Below are 14,459 nucleotides of genomic sequence, written 5' to 3'. Positions count from 1 at the left end.
GCATGACACTTGATCTCTCTGAGCCTCACTTTTCTCATCTGTAAAATAGAAATAACAACTTAAGCCTTCTCATAGTATTGTTGGTGAAGGTTGAATAACATAATTCATTTAAGGGGCAAGGTGATTAGCACATTGTAGTAAGTGCTCAATAAATTCTGCCCGTCATCGTGGAAGGCCTTGAGTCTGTAAGTAGATTGTGAAGTCCTTGGGGGAAGGGATTTTATGTCATTCCTCATTGTATATCTACTGCAGTGTAGACAATCAATAAATGCATTTCATTGCAAGTAGCATAAACCTGGCTTAAAGCAGGGATCAGTAGATTATAGCCTGTAGGTCAAATTCAGCCTGTTGCATATTCTTGTACAGTCCATGAACTAAGAATGGTTTTGCAGTTTTTAAAAGATTTTATTTATTTATTTTGAAAGAGGGGGGAAAGGAGGGAGAATGAGAGGAAGAGAAACATCAGTGTGTGGTTGCCTCTCATGTGCCCCCCACAGGGGACCCTGCCTCAACTCAGGCATATGCTCTGAAGGGGAATCAAACCAGCAACCCCTTGGTTCACAGGCCAGTGCTCAATCCACTGAGCCATGCCAGCCAGGGTGGTTCTACATTTTTTAATGTTAAAAAGAAACCAGAACATTTTGAAAAACTTGAAAATTTATAAAATTCACATTTCAGTGCCTTTAAATAAAATTTTATTGGAAGACAATCACATTCATTCATTTATGAATTATATATGGCAGGTACAGGCAAACCTTTTCTGTAAAGGGCCAGATAGTAAATCTTTTAGGCTTTGGAAACTATATGCTCTCTGCTGTAACTACTCAACTCTGTTGCTGAGCATGAAAGCGGCCATAGGAAATAACCTTAGAAGAGGAGACCTGTGGGCAGGAAACAGAGTGAAAAGGTGGAAAGGCTTCTACATAGGGAGCCAGGTGTCCTGGGTTCTGGCTGGACTATCACCAACCAATTTTATGATCCTGATCAAGTCTCTTCACTTCTCTGGGTCAGAATGTCTGCAAAATAAGTTTGATTAGATTTTGAAGACTTCGTTTAATTTGGGAAGTCTTTCTTTATTTTGTTATCCTAGTTAAGTTACCTAGACTTTTTCTAAGGTATGAGCAGGAGTTAGAATACTTCCATTGCAAGCAAGAGAAGCCAATTATAGTTATTTTAAGCACGAAAAATTTTTATTGTAAGAGTATGAAGGCAGGTCACACAGCTAAAGGGAAAGCAGAAAAGACAGGCTCAGGGAGGACAGAAGCCAGGGGAGGTCCTGGGGTCCAGGCAGCAGCAGCTACGAAATAATCTCTTCAGGGTACAGCGATCTCGGTTGGACTGAGATCATTCTCAAGAGCATACAATATTGAAATTCTGATGTTCTGTTTCTAGCCTACCTTAGGTGTGTGTAAAGGAACAACCATGATTATATCTAATAGGGAGGGCTCATTTCCAAAACCAAATGAGGGGCTATTAATAGAGGAATGTGGAATGCATACCAGGCCGATGTCCATGACAGAATGAAGGATGAAACTGTCTCAGCACTAGACTTTGGAGCATGAGGAGCCAATGAGTGACTCAAAGAAATCAAAATGGTTCTGAGTCATTTGCTCAGTAAGTACTTACTGAATTCGTGAATGGCATTTTAGAGGACACCAAAGAAATATGATAATAACCCGTAAGACTGGCGGGGAAAGGTACTTGGGTTTTACTCAAGATGACCTGGGAACAAAATTATATTCCGTTTTAATTTGGGTCATTAAAATATATCTGGGTGTATGTAACTGCAGCTCATTATAGATGTTAAGTAATTCCCTAATTATATGTATTACACTGTAGGCAAGTGATCCTGAGACAAGTGACTTATCTCATATGTCAAGGCGCAGAGCTAAAAGCAGGACTTGACTTCCAGACTTGAATAACTGTTCTGGACCCGCTGCTTAGCAACCATGGTCCCCTTTCAGGAAGAGCTCCCATGAGAAGAGCCTCAGTGCCTGACTCCTGCACTACACCATGAACTTCTCAAGGGCAAAAACTGGGCGCTGTTCCTCTGTGTTTCCCTGGGAGCCTCACATGGCACTGGACACGCAGAAGGCAGATGTTCACTAAGGAGTCTGCTCTCCAACTTCTGTTTTTGAAACAGAGCCTATCTCTGCTTTCGATGCAGGCTTGAGCTGAAGAGGATTGAAAACATCCCAGGCTGCTCTTAGAAAAGCCCGATCTGAGGGCATAGGAAGAAGGACTTGCTTCAGAGTGGAGGAACTTCAGAGACTTCTTTGCTAACAGGAGACTGAGCTGTAAGCTTGGTGGTATTTGCATTAGATGGCTTGTCCATCTTGCTGTGTGTGTGCACGATTACTTCTGGCAAATAATGAAAAATTATGACCTCACAAAGAAAACCAGTGAGTATAATCATCACCATTCATCTCTCTCCTTTTCTATGGGAAAAATCTGGCCTGTGCCTCAAGCTTTGCTCAGAAGGAAATGTTTACAGAAATTTGTTCTCTACCAAATACTTGTGCATGTGTGTGTTCTTTGTTTAGGGAAACTTACCGACTCACTTGACTTACCTTTGAAGGCTCTCAGCCGGGCCTTTACTCAGCTGTCTCTGATTCCACGGTGGCCCTGGGCTCAGGCAAGGTCACTCTCCAGGACCAGAGCACGACAGTGTGAGCCACAGCTGGATCCTAGGAGGGTAGATCTCATGGGTCATAAAGTCAATTATTAAATAAAATTGCTTCCTCCTTTTAATGTTACTTGCCCTTACCCAAAAACAGGGGTTTCTGTCCTTTTTTTTTCAGAGGGGATCTGTCTCTTCCTCTAAGTCTACATTTGTGGGATGGCAGGGAATTTCAGCTTCAGTTTCATAGCAACCTATAGCTTGAAGTCTGTTGAGAAATTCTAAAAAGTGAATTAACTTTGATTCAGTTAGGTTTAATACACCAATGTTACTACACTGTAAGGAGCAGAAGGGAGATTGTTGGGAAACCAGAGACGTTATAGCTGGATTGCCATATCTCCAAAAAGACTGGTGCCTTTGGAGATTATATTGCGCTGGTTCATCACCACTTTTCTTATCTCTATGGCAGGAATCTGGTGTTGATTTGTTAAAAGAAAGATTGTTTTTCCTAGAATTTCAACATCAACCATCCTTCTACACTTATTCCATAGCCCTTATTGTCTCATTGTATCCACGAAGCTCTGGTCCTTTCCCTTTTCTCCCTTGGCCTTCACCCTGTTTTCCATATCCATTGCCATGTCACATTGATCCCCCTAACTTGTGTGTGACAGTGAATCTGAGGTATTTATAATCTTAAGGTCCACCTTGGGCTGACTTTCTCCAGGCAAGATTCCCTGGCAACTCCAGCAAGCACTAAAGACCTTGTCTTTTACTTCAGGGGACTCCCTGGGGCCACCCTCAGCTACACCTTCCTTATAACCCAAGAGAGTCTCAACCTCGTCGACTTCCTTCTTTTCCAATACTCAGTGAGAAGGAAAACTATAAGACAATAATGTTACTTCTACTTCAGCTGGACTACATTTTTCTCCATGTAGCCACAGAGATTTAGACTCATACAGATTTGTAGCAATGTTGAAGGATGTTACAAGAAAAGTCCAGACAGAAGGGTGGCAACCCTATTAGCAATCCATATAGTCTCTGGTGGGACTGTGAAAACACACTTCATGCCACATGTGCTCTCAGGGAAACCACCATTTGGCTTCCTGTGGGACAAAACAAAGGATTGCCTACTTTGGACAAGTAGTTCCCATCTTTTCCCTTGCTGTCCCCCTTTTCTTCTTAAAAAAGTTTCTGAACATTTTTTAAAGTATATTTTATTGATTATGTTATTACAGTTGTCCCACTTTTTCCCTTTGCCTCCCTCTACCTGGTACCCCCCTTTTCTCCAGCAATCTCCCTACCCCCTTTGTTCATGGCCACGGGTCATGCATATAAATTCTTTGGCTTCTCTGTTTCTATTCTATTTTTTTTTTAGATTTTATTTGTTTATTTTTAGAGAGGGGAAGGGAGAGAGAAAGAGAGGAAGAGAAATATCATTGTGTGGTTGCCTCTCACATGGCCCCCACTGGGGACCTGGCCTGAAACCCAGGCATGTGCCTTGACTGGGAATTGAACTGGTGATCCTTTGGTTCACAGCCTGTGCTCAATGCACTGAGCTACACCAGCCAGGGCTCCTATGCTATTCTTCATACCCCCCTGTCTATTTTGTACCTATCGATTATGCTCTTTAATCCCTGCACCTTTTCTCCCTTTCTCCCCCTTCCCCCTCCCAAATGGTAACCCTCCAAATTATCTCCATACCCATGATTCTGTTCCTGTTCTAGTTGTTTCCTTAGTATGCTTGTTTTTTTTTATTCAGTTGTTGATAGTTTTAAATTTGTTGCTCTTTTAATGTTCATAGTTTTGATCTCCTTTTCCTTAAAGAAGTCCCTTTAACACTTCACATAATAATGACTTGGTGATGATGAACTCCTTTAGCTTTACCTTGTCTGGAAAGCACTTTATTTGTCCTTCCATTCTAAATGAAAGCTTTGCTGGATAGAGTAATCTAGGTTGTAGGTCTTTACTTTCATCACTTTGAATACTCCTTGCCAGTTCCTTCTTGCCTACAAACTTACTTTTGAAAAATCAGCTGACAGACTTATGGGAACTCCTTTGTAGGTAACTATCTGCTTTTCTCTTGCCGCTTTTAAGGTTCTTTCTTAGTCTTTCACCTTTGGCATTTTAATTATGATGTGTCTTGGTGTGGTTCTGTTTGTGTCCAACTTGTTTGGGACTCTCTGTTCTTCCTGGATTTGTATGTCTATTTCACTCACCAAATTCAGGAAGCTTTCTTTCATTATTTTTTCAAATAAGTTTTCAATTCCTTGCTCTTTCTCTTCTTCTTCTGGCATCCCTATGATTCAGGTGTTTGCCATGTTTGGAGGTGTCCCAGAGTCTTCTTATACGATCATCATTTTTTGTTTTGGAAAAACAAATTGGAATTCTTGTTTCTTCTTTCTGTACTGGTTGAATGTCTATTTCTTCCTTATGTTCCAATTGGTGATTTGAATCCCAGTTTCCTTCCCATCACTCTTGATTCCCTGTAGATTTTTATTTATTTCTCTTAATGTAACCTTTATTTCTTCCTTTATGTTGTTGCTACACTCAATGATATCTTTGAGCATCCTGATCACCAATGTTTTGAACTTTGCATCTGATAGGTTGTTGACCTGTGATTCATTTAGTTCTTTTTCTGGGTGTTTGTTCTGTTCTTTCATTTGGGCCATATTTCTTTGTCTCCTCAATTTGGCAACCTCCCTGTGTTTGTTTCTGGGATTTAGGTAGAGCTTTTGACTTCTGGTAAAAGGCACCTGTGAATTGTCTGGGGTGGAATCTTTAGGTAATCGCCAGGGTGGAGCAACCTGCTTCACTGCTTTGTGGCTCTGTGTGGGGGGAGGCATGGAGAGGGGACTGTGCTGCTGCCTGGCTTCTGGGCATTTTCCCAGCACTCGCCCCATTCCCAGTCCTTCACCCACTCCCCATATGCAACTGGCACCCTTCCAACTGTTGCCCTAGTGTTGAGTCCTAGGGTGGGTGGGTTTGCATACTTTTTAAAACTATGTGGGACCTTTAAGCAAAGTTTTCTGAAACCCTGGCCATTTCTTTTGCTGTTCTAACCCCCACTGGATTTTATAGCCAGAAGTCATGGGGATTTGTCTTCTTGGCACTAGAATCCTGGACTGTGCAGTCTGGCTGGGGGCTGGGATTGCTCGCTCCCAAGGTATCCCTTCTGATTTTTATCCACCACACATGAATGTGAGACCATCCATGTCCATGCCACCACCGTCACCTCTTGTGCCACACCATGTCTCCTTGCCTCTCTACCCCATCTCCACGTCTCTGCCCTTCCTACCCATCTGGATGGATGTGGCTTCTTTAAATCCTTGGTTGTTGGACTACCATCCGGTTCAATTTTCTGACAGTTTTGGGTGTTATTTTGGAGATTTAGTTGTAATTCCTTTCTGTGGTTGCACAAAGAGGTGAAGTGTGTCTACCTACGCCTCCATCTTGACCAGAAGTCAGTTTCTGAACTTTTTAATGTGAAACCCATTTAGAGAGTTATTTAAATACCAGGAGCATCCAAAGAATGTTTAAAGTTTTTATTTATCAAGTGGCTTTGAGTAAAGAGCCAAGGTTCAGGCAGAACACATCCCAGGCTTGTGGGCGGAATTTACAGCCAGACCAGGGCCAGGGCCAGGGCTTATCAACAAGCCAGCAAAATGCTTTGGGAGGTGGAGTAAGGGTGAGATACAGGACTGAGGGTTCTCCAGGGTGAGAAATGTGTGATGGAGAAATGAATAGCAATAGGAAAGGTGTGGGTGCTGCTGATTACAGCACTAGCAGACTTCTCTTTCTCTCTGGCTAAACATTTCTTCCTTGGAAGCTGACCCCACTGACACTCTGTCACCCCATAATTATCACACTGTGCAAGGGGAGAATTTTAGAGATTTTTCCTCTAGGAAAGTTGTGGGGAGGGTTGGAGAAAAGGGGACATTTGGGTTAGGGATGAACCTACAGAGGGGAGAACTGTGGAAAGCAGGGAAATGCACAGTATTCTTTGTGCAGTGTTTGTTGATCAAATAAACCCTTTGCCAGAGCCTATTCCAGTTTCTCTTTGTTATGTCAGAGGACAACCAGCTTCTATGTTATGAGAGAAGGAAAAACAGAAGAAACCCACCCCAAATGTTGTTCCAAAGCTTATCAATAACTATGTTCTTTTAGTTCAACCTGAGTTGGTGGCCACCAAATATCCTTGAGAAAACTCTTAACTGTGCAATATATAGCAATACTGGCAATTTTAATGCCATCACTAATCATTCGGAACACTCTGACATCCTTTCACGGTAATATTTGTGTGTTTAGTGGAACCTTTTGAAAAGTCATTTCACTAGCCAACAAAAGTTATTTCATAGTTGTGATGTAATTGTGAGGTAGTATTTCAGGGCTGTCAAGATCAAAGACTTGAAATATAGTTTATAAAAAAAAAGTTCAGGAATGACCCCTCAAAACAGCCTTTTAAAGGAACTGACCAATAGCATTTCATCTTGTTTTCCTTTCATTTTTGGAATTAGAATGATACAAGAGATATATTCTCCAGAGGCACATGAATCAAAATTAAAGAGTGAAAATAAATACTTCTAGATGAAAAATTTCACTCTGATTTAAACAGTGAGAAAGATATAAACTCAATGTATTGGCCATAAAATAGGAAAACTGTATTTAAATTGTGAATTGGGCTTTATACCAAAATCTGAAAATGGATGTCATGAAAACCACTTTATGGTTATTATGTTGGAAGAAAAAAATTTTTTTAATAAGTGGGGTTATTCATCTCATTTATCTTCTTGGGCCTTACAAGCCAAAACTAGATTATCTTAAAAAAAATGAAGATCCTTTCTGTACAACAAAACCCAAATTGGCATATTAGTTTTTTTATACCTTTGCTTGCTGACCACTTACAAGCTCACCTATTGACCTGGTCTGAATGGACTGATTTCTGGTGGATTCCAAAAGTGAATTACTTTCTCTGCTTGTCTAAGGCAATGAAAAAAGGAGACACAGAGTTACAATTCTCCCTTGTAGCACTTTCTGACTTCCCCAAGCTAAGAAAAGGAAAAACAAAAAGACAAACAATACTGATTCACTTATAAAGCATTTTTAGGTGGTGATGACTTTTTTAAAAAAAATTATGATCTGCCAACCCTTTAAAAGAAAAATAAGGAAAAAGTGTTTGTGATAACTCCCTTCTTCCCTCTGCTAACTCAGAGTAGGGCTCCAACCCAACATCTTTTATTTGAACTTACTGACAGATTAGGCAGAGAGCACTTTAATTTTTTTTTTTTAAGAAGAAGACTGATCCCCAGGGATGGACTAATCAACTGAACATCCCATTTAAGTTAAAAACAAACAAACAAACAAACAAAACACTCAATCATTTTTTTTTCTCCAGAAAGATTTGTTTTTCCCCTACTTGAAACTTAGATTATGCTACAGCCTAGAAGGGATGTTCTCCTAAAGTTTCCCCATATTACTTTTCTCAAAAAGACTATTGTTATTCCTCACAAAGTGCAGCTCTGTTAATAACTGCAGTTGTAGCAACAGTAATAATAACATATAACCACCACCACCACAGCAGCTACCATTGGACAGGGTCTGCTTGTGTATGTCTGGCACCAAATTGGGCAATCTGCACTTGTTAGCTTGTTGTCTCCACTGCTCTCTCTTTCTTTTTCCTTTTCTTTCCTCCGCTTTTCTTTTTTTTTTAAGTTGACACACAGATTTATTCAAATAGGCAATGTGTCATCTGAAAAAAAAATTCCCAACAGCTCCTAGTTCTGTTTACAGTTTATCTTCAAGTGGGGAAATCATTTGTTTCTTAATTGTGCCAAGCTGAATTTTTCCACATTGTTAAGTTGAATTTCGTCTTCTAACATCTTCCTTTTCCCCGTCTGAGGGACTGTTAAAAATACAGAACGCTTCACGAATTTGCGTGTCACCCTTGTGCAGGGGCCACGTCAATCTTCTCTGTGTCCTTCCAATTTTAGTACCTATGCTGCCGAAGCAAGCACTTCACAGCACTCTTTGAAAGAAGGGTTTGTTATTGCCATTTTACAAATGAGGAAAGTGAGCCCAGAGATGTTAAGTAGCTTAATGTCTCATAATAAAAAATACAGCAGCAGTTTGAATCTATGTCTGACTATATACACTTTTTTTCACACTCTAGGCAATTGTTGCGGCTACTTCTCTTTGCTGGGGGAGTCCAACCAATAGGGAGAGGGCATCTGGGAATCTCTCTGGAAGATTGAGGAATAGTAACTAGTGCTGTCCTGGACATTCCTTCACTAACCTTGGAAGACCAGCCTCATTCACTGTTGTATTCCCATTGGCAGGCACACAGGAGGTCAATAAATGTGAAATAAATGCAGATAATAGATGCTTATTGAATTTGTTCTGAGTTGAATTATATATATATATATTTTTTACCGATTTTATTTATTTATTTATTTTTAGAGAGAGGGGAAGGGAGGGAGAAAGAAAGGGAGAGAAACATCAATGTGTGGTTGCCTATTGTGCGGCCCCCACTGGGGACCTGGCCAGCACGCAACCCAGGCATGTGCCATGACTGGGAATTGAACCAGTGACCCTTTGATTTGCAGGCTGGCACTCAATCCACTGAGCCACAGCAGCTAGGGCCTGAGTTGAATTTTAAAACCACTGCCACCCAACAGTCAGGAGTCCACAAATTCTACACAGGAAGAGTTTAAGGAATGGCAATCTGGTTGCAAGGAGGCCTAGGTGGACTGTGTAGGAGCATAGCAAGGGATGGGTGGCTCTGGTAACAGTGTAGTAAATGGTAATGTTGGTAACTGGTACACACCCGAGTCCTCATATGATTGCTCAGCATAGAGACTGAGTATCCATTCCAGCCCAGCAATGGGCCAGGGGTCTCAGGGCCAGTGAAGAACCTACCACCTAACCACAGACATTTCTGGGAAGCTGTGGCAGGCAGGAGGGGCTGACCCAGGGCCTTCCCCCTCGCAATCAGCTCTGTGCTGCCAGCGGTGCTGCAGCTGCGCTGCTCAGGGTGTTTTCCGCAAAGCGATGACAGTGTGATGGAAGAGCCATTGCCTCACGGCCCAGCAGCCCTGCCAAGCCCCGGGAGCGCTCCTGCTCACATTTGCCTCTGCGGAGAACCCACCCAGCTTGGCGGGGCCCACAAATGGAGGGGAGGGAGAGGATCCTTCCCTAATATAACATCTTAGTACATTAATCAAAAGCAAAATAAAAGCAAATTTCCCCCAAACATAAACCCATGTTGATGACATAGCTCTCTTTAGAACAGGGCTGTGGCAGGGTCCAGCTGGACTCGTCGGCTCCGTGTCCGCGGATGTAACTAAGAAGAGCGCAGAGGATGTAGGAGATAAAGTTTCTCTGTCAGGCAAGAGATTCGAAACTGGCTTCAAAAGAAAGAGAGGAGCATTATTGTTGAGGTTCGGGTCTCAGAGGAAGATCCCTTTCCAGCTGAAACGCTTAACAAACCAAACCCACAGAATTGGATATTCTAGACTCTTTGGTTGAAAGCACCTGGGGGCCCGGGTCTTTCTGATCTCTCTTCTCCAGGCTGCAGCACTTTTAATATGTCTCTGCCGGGTTAGGCCTGGATTAATGGAGGCCTCGTGCCATTCTCTGGAGGTTTCTTCTCTGCAACCCGACCTCCCTCGCCAGTCTCTAAGCAATTCAAATCCAGAGACCATTTTTCCTTCTGCTCAGCCTCTGGCTGCGTTATGAAGGTTGAAAGGGAATTATAAAAGGGAATGTACTCACTTGTAGGAGCTAAAAAAATTTGTTTTTCCTCTCTCCTTCTAAGTTCTAGCCAGGCTTATAATCAAATTAACAGAGAGAGATTTATTTATTTATCTTTAAGATGGAATTTATTGGGGTGACATCAGCTCACAAAACCATACAGGTGTTAAGTAACTGGAGAAAAAGTACAGGGTTGATTGTACGAACGTACATACGGGGTGCCAGGTAATAAGGAGACCCGAAACACATGGGACGGCTGAGGTTTTTATGCCATTCTGGACAAAGGAGGAAAGGAGGGTGGGGCAAGGGTCTGAGATTTCAAAGGACTCGGGCAGTTCACAGGTAGCTCCGGCAGAGCCAGGCACAGGGGGCAGACAGGCTCCTGCCAGGCAACCCAGACACAACGGGACACGGGGGACCTGGGTTTCTCTCAGAATCTCTTAGACAGGTAATGTTGTTTCTGAGTCTTTTGTTTCTTAAGAACTAGCTTAAAAATCAATATCCCAAAAGGGAGTTTTAGGGTGACAAAACTTCGGTCCCCTTTATCCTTGACAAATATGAGTTCCCTTGAAGACTCAGAGGCTAGCATTGCGACAGCCTGGAGCAGAACTTCGACAAAGACCGGTGGGGTAAATGCAGTGATTGGCTGGAAGGGCTCTCTGTTGGTCACTTTGAACCCTGAAATCCTGTTTCACCGCATCAGCCTTGTTTCTGGAGGCAAGAAAAGCTGAGAAGAGAGTTTGATGTGAAATGTCCAAGAAGGCAGCGTGTTAACTGTAATCTTTCCTTGAGAAAAAGAGGACACAGAACAGGAAAAGTTTCTACCTTTCCCTTTGCGCCTGGGCAGCCTGGTTATCATGTTTCTAGGGGGGAAAAAAGAGAGAGAGAGATTTCCCAGAGCAGCCAAAGAAGAGAGTTCAGTAAAACCCAGGACTCCAGGTGCTTTTAACCAAAGTCTGCGGAACTTTTGACCCTTCAACTGCTGCAACAACAAAAGGTTTTTGTGCCTTCTCATAGATGGAGTATATCAAAGTGAGGCAAACAGAATGAATTTAAGCCCACGCATTTAACAATCACACTTGCTTGCTCTTAGAAACCTCTAGGAATTTATGCCCAAGCTACTATTTTATCTGTAACTATAACTTTGTTTTCACTGGAAGGGGAAGTTTCTCCAGTAGAGGTTAATTTAATTTTGTCAGTAACCAGACACATTCTGTTTAGATTTGAAATCCTTTTAAAATAGGAGCTTTCTATCAATCACCGGCCCCAAGCATGTTTGGATTACGGGCCCTTGCAGAAAGGGGCCCTCTGCCTATTGATGACGTGGTGACCGAAGCGGACAACTTGCCTTCTCAGTGGCAGCTTCCGAGAGAGAAATATTACCAATATCCACATGTGAAGGAGCAGGAAATGGCCTGGCCACAGCTCCCCTGGCCACATGGCCTCTCCTTGCCCCCACCTGGCTCAAGGCTGCCTTCTCAGTGAGCACCCGGACACGCTGAAGGCAGAGAAGAATTCCGGCAACGGTGAAAACAACTTTCCACTCCATCACAAGAAGCCAAACACAGAAACCATATTCAAAGGGTTCTTTGTCCACAAGATAACGTTTGAATCGGAAACTTGTTTAGCCAGATTCTCTTGTTACAATTTACTGCTTCATCAGGTGGGGGCAGGGACAGGCACAATCCATCCTTTAAATAATGGGACGATTCCCACAGGAAGGCAGGCAACTCCCAAGGTGTATTTTAAAAACCCTCATCTGCTTGAACTTCAGCCTTCAGCATTGAAAATGTGTGTCTGACTGCTGGAGGGATTTGTGCACAAATAACCACAAGTAAGAGCATGTGACTTTCAGGTTGGAGAGGAAAAGGTAGCCAAGAGCAGTCATATTCAGGAGACCTTCCCTCCCAGGGATTAAAGATGGGGGCAGAGCTGGAAGGGATGGAGAGAAGGGAAAGGATGGACAGACATCTCCCTGCAGTATATTCCTGAGAGAACAATCGCCTTTGTTCAAAGCAGGCTGAGAGAGCGGCTGGGGAAGCTCCGGATCTGGGCTCAGGGCAGGTTAGGGCCTGTATGTACTCGTGAGGTCTCCTGGTGACCAAGAGCCCAGGTGGGTGGGCCTGGAATGCTGATACTAGGGCAAGGCCGAGGGAGGGGGGCGGTTTGGCCCATTACCTGTCCACTTCCACTCAGATTTCTGACTTCTTCAGCTTCTGAAGCCCCCTCCAGCATTCCTGATGGCGAGGGTGGGGGTGGAGGAAAGCACTGATTTCTTGCCTCTCTGGGGAGAGAGCCAGGCTGGCTGTTGGGAGCTGACTGGGATTCTGACTGCCCGTGTGGGGCTCAGGTTCTGGCTGGGCCACAACCACCTGGGGAGTTCAAACAAAACAAACCAAATTCCTGGGCTCCTGAAGATCTTATGAATCTCCGTGGGGATTAGGCTTGGGACTTTGTGTTTTCCAAAACTTCCCAGATATTTCTCAAGCTACTGGTTACGTACCTTCTAGGGTGACTCCAGTGTTTGTTTTGTATTAAACCTACTGATGTGTGTGAACCAGTTGGGAATCCCAAATTCCCAAACTGGCCAAACTTCTAAGGGGCCTGAGGGGACCTCAGGGCAGACTCTGCCAGCTAACAGCTTTCCCAAGATGGGTTTAGGGAGACCCGTGCACCAGGAACCCTTCAGACTGCTGGTCCCCCAGAACAGGGGCTCATCGTGTCATCAGGCTGATGTTTTCCAGACCCGATGTTCTGGAAGAGTCAGGCTTGGCTGATCACAGCTCGAGGCCAGCCACTGGCAGTCGGGGGAGAATGGAACTAAGAAACCACTAACCTGCTTCTCAGTCGAGGGTGTTCGGCCCCTCTAGCCTCCGTTTCATGCCTCATACAGCTTCCCGGCCAAGCTCTTATCTAAGCGCCATCTCACGTGCCTGAAGTGGATCGTTTGGTTTATATGTGTTCTTGCAAAATGTATACTGTCTTGTTTATTGATTCATTCAACAAGTATTCAGTAACTGGTATGTACCAGGCATTTGGGGTTGGCATTAGCAAGGAAACCATCAGGGATCACTGCCTTGTGGGAAGTATGTGCTCACAGGGGAGGGAAGACAATAATTTATAAGCATAAAAATTTGAGAATTATCAGGATGGTAGAAGGTGGTAAGTGCTAAGGAAAAAATAATCCAGAGAAAGGGAACCAGGAGTGCTGACTGGAAGGGGCTGGGCAAGTTGCAGGGTTAAGTTTTCGGAGCATCTGTTTTTTATTTATATTGATGGTGTGGCTACATATCTCATTTGACTTTTGGGTTTGTTTGTTTGGTTTTTGCTTAGCACCAAGTTTTTAAGTGCTGTATAATATTCCACGGGGTGTGTTTACCACTGTTACTTATTCACTCTCACAGTAGGGACACTCAGGTCGCTTCCAATTTCCCATCACATGAACAATGCTGCAGTTGGCATTATGGGTTAGAAAATGCCTTTGGGGTTTATTCCTAGGAGTGGAATCTCTGTATTGTAAGGCCTGCCTGTAATTTACCAAATGTGCCAGATTGCTCCCCAGATTGCTGCAACAGCCCACACTCCCATCAGCATGGACAAGAGTCTCTAAACCCCCATACCCCTGCCAACACTTGGAATTATCCAGCTCCCTGGATTTTTTGGCAGAGTATTCTGGCTGCTGTTATCAGCATTCTTGCTGAAATAACATTCTGCCGTTATTATCTATGGTTCTGTCCTTCCCTGGCTCTCCTCAGTTTTCATCTTCACTTCACACACCCTCGATTTCCTGAGAACCGCAAGCACTTCTTGTCTGCGTTGCTGGGCTATGTGTTTTTCTAACCTCAAGCTTCATTCCAATTGGACTTCATATCCCGAGATCAGAAATCCCACCTCTTTTTGGCAAGACAGTATCCCAAGGACGGTCCTTCTCTTACCTGGGGTAATCGTTTTGCTCCTACACTGCAAATGTCTGATGTCTGACCCCGCTGAGGGCCGGCAGTGGTTTCCCGTGTTCTGTCTCATCAACTCTGAAGTCTCCCTCCTGGCTTTATGGCCGCCAACCAACCTGTCCTTGCTCTCCCATCCCACTTGG

The 14,459-nt window shown here is 43.6% G+C and overlaps 1 non-coding gene across 1 annotated transcript; it reads right to left on the bottom strand.

The window, feature by feature from the left end:
- Window positions 1-8,524: 8,524 nt before the first annotated feature.
- On the bottom strand, window positions 8,525-8,631 carry LOC123824508. Its single transcript, XR_006786713.1, has one exon. It is a non-coding gene; the product is annotated as a U6 spliceosomal RNA (small nuclear RNA).
- Window positions 8,632-14,459: the final 5,828 nt, after the last annotated feature.

The sequence above is a fragment of the Phyllostomus hastatus genome, unplaced genomic scaffold, assembly GCF_019186645.2.
Source record: "Phyllostomus hastatus isolate PE091 unplaced genomic scaffold, TTU_PhHast_1.1 phas_contig_57, whole genome shotgun sequence".
NCBI lineage: Eukaryota > Metazoa > Chordata > Mammalia > Chiroptera > Phyllostomidae > Phyllostomus > Phyllostomus hastatus.
Note: the sequence above shows the minus strand (reverse complement) of the source record. Positions and strands in the feature narration are given on the sequence as shown.